The sequence below is a fragment of the Halichoerus grypus genome, chromosome 2 (assembly GCF_964656455.1).
Source record: "Halichoerus grypus chromosome 2, mHalGry1.hap1.1, whole genome shotgun sequence".
Classification (NCBI taxonomy): domain Eukaryota; kingdom Metazoa; phylum Chordata; class Mammalia; order Carnivora; family Phocidae; genus Halichoerus; species Halichoerus grypus.
The window spans coordinates 145,501,067-145,520,350 of record NC_135713.1 but is presented as its reverse complement, the minus strand read 5'-3'; the positions used below and the strand labels follow the sequence as shown (position 1 = coordinate 145,520,350).

At 43.7% G+C, this 19,284-nt stretch overlaps 1 long non-coding RNA gene across 1 annotated transcript; it reads right to left on the bottom strand.

Annotated features, from left to right (window-relative positions):
• Positions 1–10,705: 10,705 nt before the first annotated feature.
• Positions 10,706–18,277, bottom strand: LOC118528574 (uncharacterized). Its single transcript, XR_013445889.1, has 5 exons — positions 18,077–18,277; positions 17,613–17,748; positions 16,784–16,851; positions 15,090–15,988; positions 10,706–11,079 (listed from the first exon to the last, which is right to left on the bottom strand). It is a non-coding gene; the product is annotated as an uncharacterized LOC118528574 (long non-coding RNA).
• Positions 18,278–19,284: the final 1,007 nt, after the last annotated feature.

Sequence of the window (19,284 nt, the reverse complement as noted above, 5' to 3'; positions counted from 1 at the left end):
AGAGGGAGAGGGAGAAGCAGACTCCCCACCGAGCAGGGAGCCTGATGCGGGACTCGATCCTGGGACTCCAGGGTCATGACCTGAGCCGAAGGCAGTCGCTTAACCAACTGAGCCACCCAGGCGCCCCAGAAAATCTTAGTTTTGAAGAGCAAGCAGAGGAATATTCTTGTATAGTCTAGCACAGATATGAGAGCAGAGTTTTAGAGAAAAAGTCTAAATTGTCAAGTAAATTAATTTTAACAAAAGCTTATTGTCTCTCTAGAGAAACCTTTACAGAGGCATAAACAATCCTTTACAGAGTTATAACCTCTGTTTTAAGTTGCCTATTACTGATAATTACCAATCTGTATTCAATTAGATTTTTCATTTGTGTTTAGCTATCAGTTAAATATCCATTATGTGCTAACCACTGTATGTCCATGGTCACCTCATTTAATAATCTAAACAACCCTGTAAAGTGATCACTCTTGGGTTATTTGCTCTAGGTCACAGTTAATAAGTACCAGAACCAAGATTCAGTCTTAGGCCTTGCTTGCTCCAAAGTACTTGCATTTAACTATTCTAAGTGCTTCAACTCATAGAACAAAGTACATAACAACTTACTTTCCTTAGTCATTATGGAAAATATGCCGAATCCATCTTTCATCAACACCAAAGGAGTTTGTCTTTAAAAAAAACCAACCGCTCTCCACGGTGATATATCACCAAGGCCTGCTCATGATGAAACAATGGGTCAGATTATCTCCAGCACGTCCAGGTCATCAAAGGCCTCAGCATGCCTCATTCATAGTTCAACGGCAAGTCACAAAGGACTCCATGCATCCCAAACTGCCGAAGATGGATAACATCCCCCGTTCCGTGTTTCCTGACATTGGTTGTGAGGGGATTCACACAGCACAGGATTATTAAGCAGGATTCAGTCCCACCAGACAGTGCTAGAAGAGTTCCCTGATACACAAAGCACCTTGCCACGTATATGTGAGGAGAAGAGTAAAAGGGTGCTGGAAGGGATTTAATTCAGAGGTTCTGGAGGGAATAGGATGGGCTGGTCTTCCCAATTTTCTTGTGAATTTCCAATGAAAGGGCTTTAGAGCCAGGTTAATAAATTACTTTCTCAACCCCCACTTACCAATAGTCTCAACTGTCACCCATCCAGTGAAACCATTGCAGGGAAAATATATTTACCTAAATCCTAAATCTCTCGTGAACGTCGTAGATGCCTACATAAAAGTATGGAAATATGTCATATATATTTGTCTTCGAATCTTCTGGGCTTAACCCTTTCTTTTACTGTATAATTGTCAAGTTCCTATGTCATGTCCTTATGCCACACACTGATCTAGGTGCTGAGGATACAACGGTAGACAAGACAAAGTACCTGCCCTCATAGAGCTTAGATTCCAGTGGGGGAGAGAGAAAGAAAATAGAATAAAATATTTCAACTTTCAACTCAGATTTATTTATTTATTTTAGAGAGAGAGCGTGCGCACAGGGGGAGGGGCAGAGGGAGAGGGAGAGAGAATCTTCAAGCAGACTCCCTGCTGAGTGTGGAGCCCGATGCAGGGCTCGATCTCACGACCCTGAGATCATGACCTGAGCCAAAACCAAGAGTTGAGTGCTTAACCAACTGAGCCACCCTGGTGCCCCAAAATACTTCAACTTTTTATATATGCTATGAAGGAAACAAACTGGGGACTAAAAGCATAACTGAGGAGGGTCATCTTTAAGTAGGATGATAAGAGAAGGACTCTCGGCAGCTAGGACAAGCGGGGCTAAAGGGAAAGAAGAAGGTGGTCATGGGAACAGTGGAACAGAAACCCACAGGAAGTCTCTTTTAACCGCATTAAGACAACATGTGTGAGGATACTCTTTGACATTTTGTGATAGGAAGAAAAGATGATAATGTAGATGTTCATCACTAGGGAAGTGGGTAAATAAAATGGATGCACAGTTGATCCTTGAAGGGTGCAGGGGTTAGGGGTGCTGACCCCCACTGCACATTTGAAAATCTGTGTGTAACTTTTGACTCCCTCAAAACTTAACTACTCATAGCCTACTGTGGACAGGAAACCTTACGGATAACATCAACAGTCCATTAACACATTTTGTATGTTACATGTATTATACAATGTATTCTTACAGTAAAGTAAGCTAGAGAAAAAATGTTAAGGAAATCATAAGGAAAATACATTTATGGTACTATACTGTATTTATTGAAAAAAACCCGTGTATAGGTAGACCCACACAGTTCAAACCTGTGTTGTTCAAGAGTCAACTGTATACTACACATAAGTTAAAAGCAATGAACTAAATTTACATATAGCAATACAGACCTGAGAACTTAACATGGAGTGAAAAAGAAAATGCGATTTATAACACAATGTCATTTTTGCTGTTTTTAAAAAACCACAACTATGCTACATGTTTTCAAGGATACATATATAAATAAGTGACTTATTTGGTCACTTTGGGGTAGATTGAAAGGACAACATATTAAATGCACTAGTTGCTTCTTAGAGTTCTAAACTTTAGCATCAGGGAGCGCTGAGGCTATACATTCAGTTTCCTTTGCAGCTTTGCTCCCCCTAACGTTAGATCCTGAGTCTTATTTTCAATACAATCTTCCCTGTGGCTATAAAAGTTCTCTGACTCTACGGTTGGCTGACCTGACCTTGCCAAGTTCCTTCTTCAAGGCTTTTTTTTTTTTTTTTTTTAAGATTTTTATTTATTTATTTTAGAGAGAGAGAGCATGAGCAGGGGGAGCAGAGGGAGGGGCAGAGGAAGAGGGAGACAGAGAATCCCAAGCAGACTCTGCACTGAGCGTGGAGCCCAACTCGGGGCTCGATCCCAGGACCCTGGATCATGACCTGAGCTGAAACCAAGAGTCGGACACTTACCCAACTGAGCCACCCAGGTGCCCCCCTTCTTCAAGGCTTTTAAAACAGTTAGAAAATATTCTAGAAGCAGTATGGCCAGACATTTGAGCTGAAAGTCCGATAATATACAGCGTACAAGGCCATCCATTGTAACTTTTTCTGTGATTATTTTATCTTCATTAATCAAAAAATGTGTTACCACTTTCTTTGATGTTAGTTGAAGAAATCACGCATCTCTTATGCTCAGTGCTTAGAATATGCTGGTTTATAACTGAGTTTCCATCATTTTTTATATTTAATGAATAATTGCATGCATTACTAAGAGCTACGAAGAATTTTCTTTGTTTAATGAATGTCAGTTGTTCAGAAAATTCATCACAAAATTTACACTTGCATTTTGGCATTTTGGAGTTCATATATATATATATATATATACATATAGAAAAGGGGATGACAGCAATAACCACAAAAGTTAGAAAAATTGAGTTTGAGCATCTCAAAGCTGCATTCGTGCATCTGCCACCCACAAGCCTGAACTAATAACAAATTGTAATTGGAGTTGATCTAGCCAAAAGATTGTGAATTCACCATAAGTTGAATTTGTTATCTGATGCAAAAAAAAAAAGTGAATTTCCTGTTTGCTTCCAAGGGAGAGCTGTACTTGCAAGGGACAGTCTCCCCAAACACAGCCAGTGCTGGTCTTACCTAAGTTTTTGGGAGCCTTGCATGTAGGTATTGGTGGGTTTCAGAAGCAGAGGTGTTTAAGAACTGAAGGACTTTCAAAGGTGCTAGTGTGGTTATACTGGAATAAGGTTGCAATGGTTGTTTTTTCTTGTAATATTTTTGTCTGGCTTTGCTATTAGGGTAATTCTGGCCTAATAGCCAGAAAGCATTCCCCCTTCCTCTATTTCCTAGAAAAGTTTGTGAAGGAATTATTTCTTCAAGTGTTTGCTAAAATGTACCAGTGAAGCAAGCCATCTGGGCCTTAGCTTTTCTTTGTAGAAAGGTTTTTTTTAATTATTAATTTCATTTTCTTACTTTTTGTAGGTCTATTTTGATTATCCTGTTCTTCCTGAGTCAGTTTCAGTACTTTATGTCTTTCTAGGAATTTTCCCATTTCATCTCAGTTTAATTTGTTGGCATAATATTGTTCACTGTATTTTTTTTCATAATTCTTTTAATTTTTCTAGGGCTAATCGTGTCATCCTTTCATTCCTGATTTTGGTGATGTGTTTCCTCTCTCTCTCTCTGTTGGTCTAGTTAAGGTTTGACAATTTTGTTGCTCCTTTCAGCAAACCAACTTTTGGTTTAATTTATTTTCTCACTATTTTTCTATTTTCTATTTCATTAATTCCCACTCTAGTATGTGATCTTCCTATTTTCCACTGATTTCACACTCAATAATTTAAGCTTTTGTCTTCAGAATCTAGATACAGAAGAGAAAAGCTTAAATTATTGATGTGTGATCTTTCTTCTTTGCTGATATATGTGCTTAAAGCTATACTTTTCTAAGTACTGCTTTAGCTGCATCCCATAAAGTTTGATATATTGTGATTTCCTTTTCTTTCAGTTCTAAAGACTTTCTAATTTAACTTTCTAATTTAACTTCTTTGGCTCATGGGTTATTTAGAAATGTGTTGTTTAATTTACAAATGTTTATGGATTTTCCATTTTTTTAAAAAGATTTTATTTATTTATTTGACAGAGAGAGACACAGCGAGAGAGGGAACACAAGCAAGGGGAGTGGGAGAGGGAGAAGCAGGCTTCCCGCTGAGCAGGGAGCCCGATATGGGGCTCGATCCCAGGACCCTGGGATCATGACCTGAGCCGAAGGCAGACGCTTAACGACTGAGCCACCCAGGTGCCCCAGATTTTCCATTTTTTGAAAATTGTTGATTTCTAATTTCATTCCCTTATAGTCAGAGAATATGCTTTATATGATTTCAATTATTTTAAATTTATTGAGACTAGTTTTATGGCCAAGCATAAATTAGATACATAATAGATCATGGTCTATCATAGAGAATGTTTCTTGTGCAACTGAAAAAAATGTATATTCCCCTGCTGTTGGCTGGCATTTTCTATAAGTGCCAATTAAGTCAAGCAGACTGATAGTACTAAAGTCTCCCTTCAACTCATTCATTTTTTGTATCATATATTTTAGGCTCTCTTGTTAGATGGATCTATGTTTATGATTGTCTTTTCTTCCAGATGAATGATCTCTTTTTTAATATTATAAAATGTTTCTTTTTGTCCCTAGTAACCTTTTCCCCTTAATTTTGTTTGACATTAGTATAGCCACTGTAACTCTCTTTTGCTAACTATTTACATTGTCTATCTTTTTCCATCCTTTTAGTTTTAACCTATTTGTATATTTGACTTTAGCGAGTCTCTTGTAGACAGCACATGGTTAGATTCTGCTTTTTTGAAACCCAGTCTGGCAATTTCTGCCTTTTTATTGGAGTGTTTAATCCACTGGATTTACATCTGTCATTTTGTCATTTGTTTTCTCTATATAGCTTTTTTGTGCCTTTGTCCTCTAATTGCCTTCTTTTGTGTTAAATAGATGTTTTCAGGTGTACCATTTTTCTTTTTTGTTAAAAAAAATTTATATATTTGGGAACTGGAGGGTATTATGCTAAGCAAAATAAGTCAATCAGAGAAAGACAATTATATGATTTCATTCATATGTGGAATTTAAGAAACAAAACAGAGGATCATAGGGAAAGGAGAGAAAAATAAAATAAGACAAAAACAGAGAGGGAGACAAACCATAAAAGACTCTTAACTATAGGAAACAAACTGAGGGTTGCTGGAGGGGAGAGGGGTGGGGGGATGGGGTAACTGGGTGATGGGCATTAAGGAGGGCACGTGATGTAATGAGCACTGAATGTTATACGCAACTGATGAATAACTGAACTCTACCTTTGAAACTAATGATACACTATATGTTAATTAATTGAATTTAAATAAAAAAACTTTTAAAAAGGAAAAAAGAAAAAAGAAATGGTAGTTAAATGTAGTTAAGCAATCACTAATGTTCAATAATTAACTTCTAGACTTTATAAGAAATGTTATTTTGTTCCAGTGTAAAGAATTAGTAAAATAACTCAGGTAAAAAATGAGTTATTATACAGTACTATTCCAAATAAATGATTTTTATAATAAAAAAACTATATATTTGGAGTTCTTTTTAATGGATGCTCTGGGGAAAACAATATGCATTTTAACTTAAAAAACAATTTCAGATGAATATTAACTTAATTCCAATAGTATACAGAAACTACTGAAATATAGTTCTCTTCCTACCTCCTCTGTAGTATTGTTATGCAAATTCCATCCTTATACATTATGAGCCTAACAATAGCTTTGTAATTATGGCTTTATGCAGTTGTCTTTTAAATTATTTGAGATGAAAAGAGTATACATCATATCAATAGAATATAGAACAAAGTAAAGAACAAAACACTCATGATCATTTCAGTGGACAGAAGCATTTGACAAAATCCAACATGATGAAAACACTCACAAACTCTGAATAGAAGGAAACATCCTCAACCTGATAAAGATCATCCTTGAAAACCCATAGTTTTTTATCTTGATGAAGTCCCAAAAGTTCATTTTTGCTTTTGTTTCACTAGCTTTTGGAGATGTATCTTGAAAGAAGTTGCTGTGGGCGATGTCAGAGAGGTTACTGCCTATGTTCTCCTCTAGGATTTGGATGGATTCCTGTCTCACATTGAGGTCTTTCATCCACTTTGAGTTTATCTTTGTGAATGGTGTTAGAGAATGGTCGAGTTTAATTCTTCTGCATTTGGCTGTCCAATTTTCCCAGCACCATTTATTGAAGAGACTGTCTTTTTTTTTTTTTAATTTTTTTATTATGTTAATCACCATACATTACATCATTAGTTTTAGATGTAGTGTTCCATGATTCATTGTTTGTGCATAACACCCAGTGCTCCATGCAGAACGTGCCCTCTTTAATACCCATCACCAGGCTAACCCATCCTCCCACCCCCCTCCCCTCTAGAACCCTCAGTTTGTTTTTCAGAGTCCATCGTCTCTCATGGTTCGGAAGAGACTGTCTTTTTTCCATTGCATGTTTTTTCCTGCTTTGTCAAAGATTATTTGACCATAGAGTTGAGGGTCCATATCTGGGCTCTCTATTCTGTTCCATTGGTCTATATGTCTGTTTTTGTGCCAGTACCATGCTGTCTTGATGATCACAGCTTTGTAATATAGCTTGAAATCGGGCAACGTGATGCCCCCAGCTTTGTTTTTCTTTTTCAACATTTCCTTGGCGATTCGGGGTCTTTTCTGATTCCATACAAATTTTAGGAATGTTTGTTCCAGCACTTTGAAAAATGTCATTGGAATTTTGATCAGGATGGTATTGAAGGTATAGATTGCTCTGGGTAGCATAGACATTTTAACAATGTTTATTCTTCCAATCCATGAGCATGGAATATTTTTCTATCTTTTTGTGTCTTCTTCGATTTCTTTCATGAGTGTTTTGTAGTTCCTAGAGTATAGATCCTTTACCTCTTTGGTTAGGTTTATTCTGAGGTATTTTATGGTTTTTGGTGCTATTGTAAATGGAATCGTTCCTCTAATTTCTCTTTCTACAGTTGTGTTGTTAGTGTATAAGAAAGCAACTGATTTCTGTGCATTGATTTTGTATCCTGCCACATTACTGAATTGCTGTATGCGTTCTAGTAATTTGGGGGTGGAGTATTTTGGGTTTTCCACATAAAGTATCATGTCGTCTGCAAAAAGAGAGAGTTTGACTTCTTCTTTGCCAATTTAAATGTCTTTTATTTCTTTTTGTTGTCTGATTGCTGTTGCTAGGACTTCTAGTACTATGTTGAACAACAGTGGCGAGAGTGGGCATCCTTGATGTGTTCCTGATCTTAAGGGAAAGGCTCTCAGCTTTTCCCCATTGAGGATGATATTCACTGTGGGTTTTTCATAGATGGATTTTATGAACTTGAGGAATATTCCCTCTATCCCTATACTCTGGAGAGTTTTAATCAGGAAAAGATGTTGTATTTTGTCAAATGCTTTTTCTGCATCAATTGAGAGGACCATATGGTTCTTCTCCCTCCTCTTATTAATGTGATTGATCACATTAATTGATTTGCGAATGTTGAACCACCCTTGCATCCCAGGGATAAATCCCACTTGGTCTTGGTGGATGATCCTTTTAATGTATTGTTGGATCCTATTAGCTAGGATTTTCATCAAGATAAAAAGCTTCTGCACAGCAAAGGAAACAGTCAACAAAACAAAGAGGCAACCCACAGAATGGGAGAAGATATTTGCAAATGACACTACAGATAAAGGGCTGGTATCTAAGATCTATAAAGAACTTCTCAAACTCAAGACCCAAAAAACAAATAATCAAGTCAAAAAGTGGGCAGAAGATATGAAAAGACACTTCTCTGAAGAAGACATACAAATGGCTAACAGACACATGAAAAAATGTTCATCATCATTAGCCATCAGGGAAATTCAAATCAAAACCACGTTGAGATACCACCTTACACCAGTTAGAATGACAAAAATGGACAGGGAAAGAAACAACAAATGTTGGAGAGGTTGTGGAGAAAGGGGAACCCTCTTACACTGTTGGTGGGAATGCAAGTTGGTACAGCCACTTTGGAAAACAGTGTGGAGGTGCCTCAAAAATTTAAAAATAGAGCTACCCTATGACCCAGCAATTGCACTCCTGGATATTTACCCCAAAGACCCAGATGTAGTGAAAAGAAGGGCCATATGCACCCCAATGTTCATAGCAGCAATGTCTGCAATAGCCAAACAGTGGAAAGAGCTGAGATGCCCTTCAACAGACGAATGGATAAAGAAGATGTGGTCCATATATACGATGGAATATTACTCAGCCATCAGAAAGGATGAATACCCAACTTTCACATCAATATGGATGGGACTGGAGGAGATTATGCTAAGTGAAATAAGTCAAGCAGAGAAAGTCAATTATCATATGGTTTCACTTATTTGTGGAACATAAGGAATAGCATGGAGGAGATTAGGAGAAGGAAGGGAAAAATGGGCGGGGGGAATTGGAGGGAGAGATGAACCATGAGAGACTATGGACTCTGAGAAACAAACAGGGTTTTAGAGGGGAGGGGGGAGGGGGGATTGGTTAGCCCGGTGATGGGTATTAAGGAGGGCACGTACTGCATGGAGCACTGGGTGTTATACGAAAACAATGGATCGTGGATCACCACATCAAAAACCAGTGATGTATTGTATGGTGACTAACATAACATAATAAAATTTAAAAAAAAGAAAAAGAAAACCCATAGTTAACATCATACTTAATGATAAGTGATTGGTTGCTTTCCCTCTAAGAATAGGAACAAGACATGGATGTCTACTTTCATCATTGCTATTCAACAGTGTACTAAATGTTCTAGCCAGGGCAATTTAGGCAAGAAAAAGATATAAAAGGCATCAATATTGAAAAGGAATGAGATCATGACCTGGGCTGAAATCCTGCAGACTTTCTAAACAGATTTGGCCAACTCTCGCCCATCAGGCTTGATTGGGTCCCAGGTGAGTCTAACCACCCTGCAGTCTATGGGCCCAGCTGTTTCTCAGGGGCATTCAAGGTTGAGACGTTCTGCTCTAAGTGGTAAATCGCTCTTTGTTCTGTTCTCTGAGATGATGGGAAATCATGAGCAATCTGATGATCAGCTTTTTCATAGTGGTTCACAAACACCAGGGAAGCATGATACAACTCCGGAGACTTTGTTCTGAAATGCAGAGCCCCAGTTGCAGCTACTCACAGGCAACAGGTATTCCTGGGCCAAGTCTGTGCCCCAGGATACTTTGCCGTCCACACTCGTTTCCGGGGGATGGTGGAGTGAGAGGTAACCTTGACTCTGGGTCATCAAGGGAACTTAGTACCATGACGTTCATACTCTTGGCATGCTCCATGCTGTCATATGGTATGGACTTGTCCCTGGAGTCCTGTGACAGATGGGGAACAGGGAGCTGGTGGGTGAGTGTTTAGGTCGTGAGGCCCTAGCCCAGGATGCTCCCCAGCCTTCAGATGGGAACCCAAAGGGGAAAGTGCCAAGATCCCTTGGAATGCCTGGGGTATCTGCTTCTTCTGTCCACCTTGTTGAGCAGAGCCTCGGAGGACTGAGCATATTCAGGGTCTTGGAGCCCGTGGGCATCTGCTTCACTGCACAGAATCCCCAGCTAGCCTGGAGAATGAGTCCCAGGGAGAAGGGCAGCTGAGCCAGACTGGGCCACTCCAATCTCAGTAAGGTGCATCGAACCCATGGCTGCCTATAAGAACTAACAGACTCCTTTATCTATAAGTGTCCCTCATGTGCAGAAGGAATGCTGGGGAGAGGAGAGTGAAGAGAGTGACATATCCCAAGTCACCCAGCTGAGTTCCAGGCTGTCCCTTGGCTTTTGTCTACATTATTATGGGATCCCTCCAATCCCGGCCCCCAGGTAGAAAGAGAGGAGGTTTGTCTTACGCACTTCCAATTTTTAATTTCACGAGAGTCTGAGGAAGAGGGAGAGTCATGAGTATATGGACTGTGATAGTCCTTTGTCCCTCAAAGGGACTCAAGGTCAAGTTTCAAATTGTTTATAAGTCCTGGATCTGGTTCAGGTTATGAAGGATGCCCCGGGATGGTCAAGGAGCCTCAGTGCAGGAAGGAAAGGGGAGGGGTGATGAGTAGGAAGACAGGTTCCAGCTTCCTGAGGAAGCTGAGCACCCTCCCTGCCCCTTGCTCTGTTTTAGGGTCCCTTTCAAGCCCTGATCACAAATCAGAACTAAAGGATCATTTCGTTCCATTTCACATTTTATTTTTATTTTATTGGTTTGGGGGAAGGAAAGAGTCAGGATGTCTCTTATCTCTCAAGTGGAATTGGGGTCTGGGTTCAAGTTTTCTTAAAGTTCAAGATCTGGATCATAATCAGAGGGGAGTCCATCAGTGCTGCTGGGGACTTTGCAGGTGTGAAAGGTAGGAAATGGGTATGAACTGGACCATGGAAGGTTCATGTTTGAGGCCTCATGTTATGGTTTCTAAGGATTCTCTGGGTAGATCACATGTGGGGGGGTCCCAAAGCATCTCCCCAGATGGAAGATGGGTGGCGGTCCAGGCCTGGATCCGGTACTGACGAGGTGGGAGGTCAGCTGCATCTGTACTGGGAGGACCTGAGAGAGAGAAAGGCATGTGGAGAACTCATGAGGACATCACCCACCCTCCCCTTGAATCTTTGCCTATGACCTAGCCATGCCCAGGGGCCATGTCCTCTCTAAGAAAGCCCAGGGGAAGAGTTCTTCAGGACCACTGCTCCATTGGCAGGATAACCAGCTTCAGTGGGACAAAATTGGTATATGCATTCATAAGACAACCCTAGCGGCCTTCTGGATACTGCAGAGAAAGCCGTACGAACATATCCTTGTGGAGATTCTTCTTGGGGTTGGAACTGGAGATGAGCATTTTGGTCTTTTGACTTCAACTCCATTGGCTTCCATTATTGTCCTCCTCTCAATAATTGCCTTCATCTTCCTCCACTGGCAATGAAAGCTCTGGTTTCTTTGAAGTGCCTGGTTCTCCACCCTCCAGACATCATGACATCAGGCGGAGAGCCTCCTGGGTGTTCATATACTCACCCTCTTCCCCCTGCTTTCAAAGTCCCAGCAGCCTCTGGGGCCCTTCCTGTGCCCTGGTCCAGCTGCTATAATCCACCTCCTCAAAACCGCCCACAGCCATTCACCCTCCCTGTCTGGTTCGCATGCTGCGTCACTGTTGGACATGCAAAAGAAATCTCCCAGCCTACTCTTGTCCTCTGGCTTCTTCAGAGAAACCAGCACCTTTCCAGCCAGCAATGCAGGAAACTCCTCTCTGATACACTTGATCAACTCCTTGGCAGGACTCAGGCCCTCTGTCCGTGTCCGTGGGCTTCTCGTCCACTTTGTGCTTCTCCAAGGAGCTGTGCCGCCCCGTCTTCATCTGTTGGTCCAGCTCTCGGCCTGGGTCTGGCTAGCTCCCGTTCCTGACGTCTGTCCTGTTCCTTGTCCTGGTGTCCTGGTTACAGAGGGCACATAATCTGCAATGCCTTTCAAATATGTTCATGTCCGACTTGGGAGGTTTCTTTTTTTCTACCACCTTTTGACCCTCCATCGTGATGTTTCTTGCGGCAGGGATGCTGCCTCGGGGAGGAGAGGATCTGGGTGAGCTTGCTGATGACCACGTCACCTTGGTCAGTGTGGACTGGGCCTCCAAGGGGGGACGAGCCGCCTTGCTGTGGATGGGGCGGGAGGGATATCTGTGCGAGAATTGCTTCTCTGGGCCCATCACATGGACCATGTGGCCTGGTGGGACCAGCTAACTCCTGTCTTGGGCGTGACTTCTGAGGAGCGCATGGTAAACACTGGCCCCCAGAAGTGTTTTAAATTCCCTCTTAATCTCAGGATCCTCATCTTTATGGGCTTCCTTCTATGGATTTTCCATCCATTTCTCTTCCTCTTGCTCTTTGCTAGAAATCAGAGCTTGGACCTTCTGAAGCAAAGAAAAATACAAACCTTTTCAAAAATTGTCGTCAATCTGATTCATGGTACTTAACTGCACCACAGAACAAAGCCAATATTATTTAAAGGGATAGAAAATATCCAACACCTAACAATGTAAAATGCCTAATGCTGACCTCTGTCTAAAATTACCAGATGAGGGGTGCCTGGGTGGGTCAGTCCGTTAAGCGTCTGCCTTCGGCTCAAGTCATAATCCCGGGGTCTTGGGATCGAGCCCCGCATCGGGCTCTCTGCTCAGCAGGAAGCCTGCTTCTCCCTCTCCCACTCCCCCTGCTTGTGTTCCCTCTCCCGCTGTGTTTCTCTCTGTCAAATAAATAAATCTTAAAAAATAAAATAAAATAATTACCAAATGCTGGGAGGCCTGGGTGGCTCAGTAGGTTGGGCATCTGCCTTCGGCTCAGGTCATGATCCTGGGTTCCTGGGATCGAATCCTGAGTCGTCGGGCTCTCTGCTCATCAGGGAGCCTGCTTCTCCCTCTCCCTCTGCCTGCCACTCTGCCTACTTATTCTCTCTCTTTGTCAAATAAATAAATGAAATCTTAAAAAAAAAGATATTGTAAATCTCTTTCTCAAATAAAATAAAATCTTAAAAAAAGAAAAAAATTTACCAATTGCTGTTTAAAGAAGAAAAAAGAAAAAAAAAGAAAATTACCAGGCATGATATTCACTACAAGCAGGAAAATCGCTCCAAAATGATAGCGAGGGTGAAATTAATAGAGAAGGACTTCGAAACAACTGTTATGAATAGCCTAGCTGTGGTCAAACACATGGGGAGAGTATGAACACAGGAGGTAACTAAAGAACATCAACAGGACCTATATGGAACTTTGGAGGTGCAAAATGAGTGAGTCAGATGAAAAATCAAAGCAGACACACAGTCCCATTAAAATCAGGAATTTTGAGGGGCCCCTGGGTGGCTCAGTCATTAAGCATCTGCCTTCGGCTCAAGTCATGATCCCAGGGTCCTGGGATCGAGCCCCACATTGGGCTCCCTGCTCAGCGGGAAGCCTGCTTCTCATTCTCCCTCTGCCTGCCGCTCCCCCTGCTTGTACTCGCTCTCTGTCAAATAAATAAGTAAAATCTTTAAAAGAAAAAGATTCGTCCATGTTTTAAAAAAATCAGGAATTTTGAGGGGCGCCTGGGTGGTTCCGTTGGTTAAGCATCCGACTCTTGATTTTGGCTCAGCTCATGATCCCAGGGTCCTGAGATCCAGCCCTATATTGGGCTCCATGCTCAGTGTACAGCCTGCTTGAGATTCTCTCCCTCTACCCCTTCCCCTCCACCCATGCACACTCTCCCTCTAAAAAAAAATCAGGAATTTTGAAGGACTGTCCCAGGAAATATTTCAGAAGCAGCATCCACAGCATCATGAGCCCTGTACCCACAGTGCTGGGTGTCTGGTCCCCGCTCTGAGAAGTAGCTACCACCCAGCTCTGCCAAACGAGTGTAGTTAACACCTTCCATGACACATGCTTTGAGGATTGAACGAGTTTAGAATTTGTAAAGGTCAGAGAGACATGCAGGGCTCCTCTTTTAATGGCTGTAAAAATGCTTATGGAAATGAAAGACAAAGAATCCAGCCATCGTCCCACAAACACACAGGAATGATGATCCTTGGGTTGTCTTTTGACTTCAGGAGCTCAGCTGCCCGTCAGGATTCTGGACCCCACTCAGAATAAAACTCAAGTCTTGGCGACCATCCACCCCATTTCTCCCTGGTCCTTCAGATTTATGGCATCTATCTCAGGATGGTGTCTGAGGAGGCAGGGAAGGGGGCTTTACAAGGAGTGGTAACTTTTTTTTTTTTAACAATTTTAATTCTTTTTTTTTTTTAAGATTTTATTTATTTATTTGAGAGAGAGAGAATGAGAGAGAGCACGAGAGGGAAGAGGGTCAGAGGGAGAAGCAGACTCCCCACTGAGCAGGGAGCCCGATGTGGGACTCGATCCCGGGACTCGAGGATCATGACCTGAGCCAAAGGCAGTCGCTTAACCAAATGAGCCACACAGGCGCCCAAGGAGTGGTAACTTCTTAAGTCAACTCAGGCTCAGGGTCTACTAGCTCAGGAGGAATCCTGAAAACATCACAGTCCTGGGGCGCCTGGCTGACTCAGTCAGAAAAGCATGTGACTCTTGATCTCAGGGTTGTATGTAGAGAGTACATAAAAAAAAAAAAAAATCAATGAATCTTTAAAAAACAAAACATCACATTCCCTTCATTTCCATAGACAGATTTCAGGCTTCCCTTTCCTGATGCCCAAATGACCGGGGAATCCCCTAATGAGACACCGAGCTTCTCATTCCAGGCCTGTCCTGTCCACCCCGACTGCCTAAGGGACCATTTAGACACAACCCTGACCATGTTACCCCCATCCCCCTCCCCAGATGCTACTAACAACCAAGTTTCCCTCTCCAGCTTATCACCCTTGTTATGCAGCAGGAAATCGAAGCTTCAGGATCCACTTGGCCTCCATGCTCAGCGGGACCCCACTCAGAGTATCCTCCCCCAGCGTCACCCTCAATAGAACCCCTGTTCAGCGCCCCACCCTTTGGGCCAATGGGGACCTTCCAGGATGTTTCCAGAGCAAAAATGGAGAAACGACTCCTAGATTCTTTTGATCACCATACTCACGGCTCTTCTCCAGCAGAAATGATTGCATCCTATCTTCTAACTATGTGTGCCATTAACTGTTTTGTTTTCCGACGTTGGAATGAACATAGACCAGGCACCGAGGGGGTTTCCATGAACAGCCGGCATGACATCTCACAGAGGATCCTGCTTAGATTTGCCTCCGTGTGCAGCCCACGGGTTCTGTGACTTCTCAGAACCTTCTTCATTCCTTATCCACCAACAACTTCAGGTCAAGCATGAATGTCCTCCTCATATCAATGCTCCAGTCACACTTAACTTCTCTGTTTTTCTGTCCTTGACTACCACTCTGTTTAACGGAATTTCCTGGTCAAGGCTAGCTCAGCCCCTGGTCTACAAATTCAGCAAACTCATGGATCTTTGCCTGCCAGTGAATTCAGTTGTATTCAGGTGCCCAGGCCTGATTCTGCAGTGGAATCAACTGGAAGGCATTTCAAAGGTCGATCCCTGTGGTTAAAAGTTAATTATCCTGGGCCGGGTCCCAGGTCTTGGTGTTGTGGAGAGCTGCCTGGGGGAGTCTCAGCTGCAGCCTGGGTTGAGATCTGCTGCCTCCTAGAGGAACATCGTGCCCTTTGCCATGAGCCGCCCCTGAGTCCATGGTCCTTCCCACCTCCCAGGACTCCAGGGGGGCAGAGACTCTAGGAAAGCCTCAGGTGCTTCTAATGCACGATGCACAATGGGGCCGAGAAGCTCCTCTTAAGAAGGGTCGGATGGGCGGGTGCTTTGCGTTTTCTCTGAGGAAAAAGAACGCTCTCAGAGGTTCTTTGGAGCAGAAGACTCAGGCCTGATTAGGAAAGACTTTCTGAGATTTCAGATCTATTCCAGAGGAGCATGGGGATTTCGAGGAAGCTATGTCGCCATTTTTAGGGCTGCTTGTCTTCCTACGGATGAGGAAACATAGGTATGGAGTTCTAAGCCTTAGGAAAATTTTTCTAATTTAGGGGAAATTTTTTCAAGATATCACTGTAAAAAAAAACAAAACACCCAACTATGACGTTTTTAGGGTGAACTTCTGAAACATGAAGGGCACCTTCTTGGGGGGTTAGAATATGAGGAGGAAAAGCAGTTACAGGTGAGGCGTGAGGAGACAGTGGGGGCTGCTGTGTGAAGGGCTGTCTTCCCAGGTCAGAAACACGCGTGACCGTGAGCCAGTGGTCATTTCTGATGTGGCAAGACGGTGACGGGGAGGGATTTTATTTCCAAAGGTAAAATGGAGTCTTCTGAGTGACAGAAGGAAAATTAAGAAGGATCAAGCATCCTGAAATAAGGGAATTTGGGCAAATAAGAAAAATGTGGGGGAGAATCTATGACAGTTTCTACCTAATGGTGTCCTAGGAAGCTGAAGTAGGTTCTCTCAAGAGGCTGGAGGTGAGTTGATTGTGGGGGTGAACGCATGCTGCGGTGCCCACTGTGTGGAGGCAGTTGGTGGGGAGGGGGGTGGTGGTGGGGAGGGAGTAGAGAGAGGGGATAGAGAACAGATTTCAGGAGGGTGTCAAGTCTCCCTGGGAAATCTGCCTTAATGAAGAGGCCACGTCCACTTTGAGGCCAGGACAGTGTCCCTCGAGGCCACTGCTGGGTCCCCCAGTTACTGAGGAGCAAATAGGAAAGAGAAGCAGGGGACATTCCAAAAAGGCCAGGACCTCTTTCTGATGGGTCGAGAGAACCTATGGGCTGACCTGGTTCAGAATTCTCTGGACACAATGGGCCGGGCTGGGCTTGAAGTCACTCCCTTAACAACCAGGACCTGGAAAATAGAGAAAACCCTGAAGAACTGTGGACCTTCTATTAATAGCCCAGGATTCTCTGTGGGGCCTCTCCATAAACACAGAGGCAAGACTCCCCACCCTGGCCCCTGACTTTTCCCCTTAAAGGTCAAGAGGAGTCTTGTAAAAAGGGAAGTGCATCTCATAATTTAGAGTTGGTTCTTTTTTTTTTTTTTTTAAACCTTATTTGAGAGAGAGTGTGAGCAAGCACACACACACAAGCAGGGGGAGTGGGAGAGGGAGAAGCAGGCTTCCTGCCAAGCAGGGAGCCCGATGTGGGGCTTGATCGCAGGATCCTGGGATCATGACCTGAGCTGAAGGCAGACACTTAACCGACTGAGCCACCCAGGCGCTCCCAGGTTTGGTTTTTTTTACTCCTCGAGGAACTTGAGAGCTTTATGAAAGTCCCACCACTTGGGGCAGAGGACCTAAGCCTGACCTAGAACCTAGAGATGGACTCCAGAGGGGTGTGTGGATTTGATAATCTGCTCTTCAAATGTCTTTAGGGCTGTCTTCTAGGGGCCGTGTGACGAAAGGCTGGGCTCAGCTTCAAAGCTTACAGAAAAATCATCAATATGTGGGAAATTGTTTCTATACCTCAGGGTAAAACAACGTTGTCAGTGAAATATAATGCAATTAAAAATACTTTCTGGGTAAATCGGAGCTTTTCAGCCAAACGTTAGAAAGAGGAACTCTGTGTTAGTAACTTATAGGCAGAAGTCCTTGAAATGAATGAACATACTAGGTTTTCCTGGACGAAGGTCTTCATGCATCAGAACTGTGAGTGCCTGGGTGAGCCCAGGACAGTTGCTGAGCTGCCATGGAAGTGACTGGAAGGGTTTCCAGAGGTAGAGCATCACCTCAGATTCCTCGATGACCTAAAGAAAATTTTAGGAGAGACCTGTCAGGAGGAAAGAGATCGGAGCAGAGAGAGAACCCAAAGATCGCCGGAATGTTTGCGGCCATTTTAACCCACATGTGTGTTGAGAGGCTGAGTGTAGGTGAGATGGGGGCTGGGGACGGGGGCTCCGACACACAGTGACCACCTCTGTGCTAACGGGGAGCCCTGCCCTGCTCCCCCACTACAGACCCTCCAAGCCCGGTGGTATCTCTGCTGCCCCCTGGTGGCAGATGGCTCCTCCTGCAGGTCTCAGGGGAAAGTGGGGGACAAGGTGGCCCTGACGTCTGGGTCTTCCAGGGGAGAACCTGGGTCAGAGCAGCATCCTGTTCAGTCCTGTCTTCTCGGATACTTCCTGAAATCTGAGGGCAGCAAGCTGTCTCTGGAGGCCTCTGGGTGGCTGCATTGGGGTGTGTCCAGCCTACAGCCACATTACGAGACACCCTTTGTCAGACAAAAGAGGGGAACATGGGCTCTGGGCTACTGCTGTTTTTCTGTGCCCGGAAGGGGAGGACCTAGAGCCCAGGCTTCGTCGGGTTCGGGCACCAAGGCCTCCAATTGCATAAGACGGCGGAGGAGGGAGGAGGGGTGGCTGGGCCTGCGCCTGTCTCTGACTCATCTGTGGGGTGGGTTGCCCACCCCCTCGGGTCCTGGCGGAGTCCTTCTGCCAGGGCTTTGACCCACAAGTCCACCCCCTGCCAATGTTTATTTTTGGAAATGTGGCCTTTCAAGGGCGCCCTCTAGCGACCAGTAAGCCACCTCGGTTCTAAAGCTTCCATTCTCCACGAAAGGCAATATTCATCGAAGGACAGCAATCCTCATTATTTCGACGAATCTTATTAGTAAAAGGAGCGTGAATTGTGTGTAATAAGTTTTTCAAGAGAAAGACTAGACTAAGTTGGGATCCACACTGGAAGAAAAAAATTCATAAACTTCTAAGAAAGTGAAGAAAGATATGACAGAGTGACCCTGTACACATATACTACACAGAAAATATTCCCCCAAGTCTGACTATTAAGAAACTTCAGCTCAGGGGCGCCTGGGTGGCTCAGGTGGTTAAGCGTCTGCCTTCGGCTCAGGTCATGATCCCAGGGTCTTGGGATGGAGCCCCACGTCTGGCTCCTGGCTCAGCTGGGAGCCTGCTTCTCCCTCTCCCACTCCCCCTGCTTGTGCTCTCTCTCTCTCTCTCTCTCTCTGTATCTCTCTGTCTCAAGTGAATAAAAAAAAAAAATCTAAAAAAGAAACTTCAGCTCAATTTTAATAGGAGGGTGAGGTCCAGTACTGGTCATTAATAGACAGTGCTGAGGCAGGGTGGTGGGGATTTGCCTTCAGAAGGGGCCTTGTTCACCTTCCTGTCACCGGGACTCTGGGCAAAGACAGAGACCCAGGTACATGGGGCCATCAGCCTCTCCTCCCCAGAGCTGCCCTGTGGGCTGGGAGGGAACTTAAAAAGCTGGATAACCCCCTTGCTAGCTTTCCAAAGATCAAGAATGATTTCTCAAGCACCGGAGAGCCA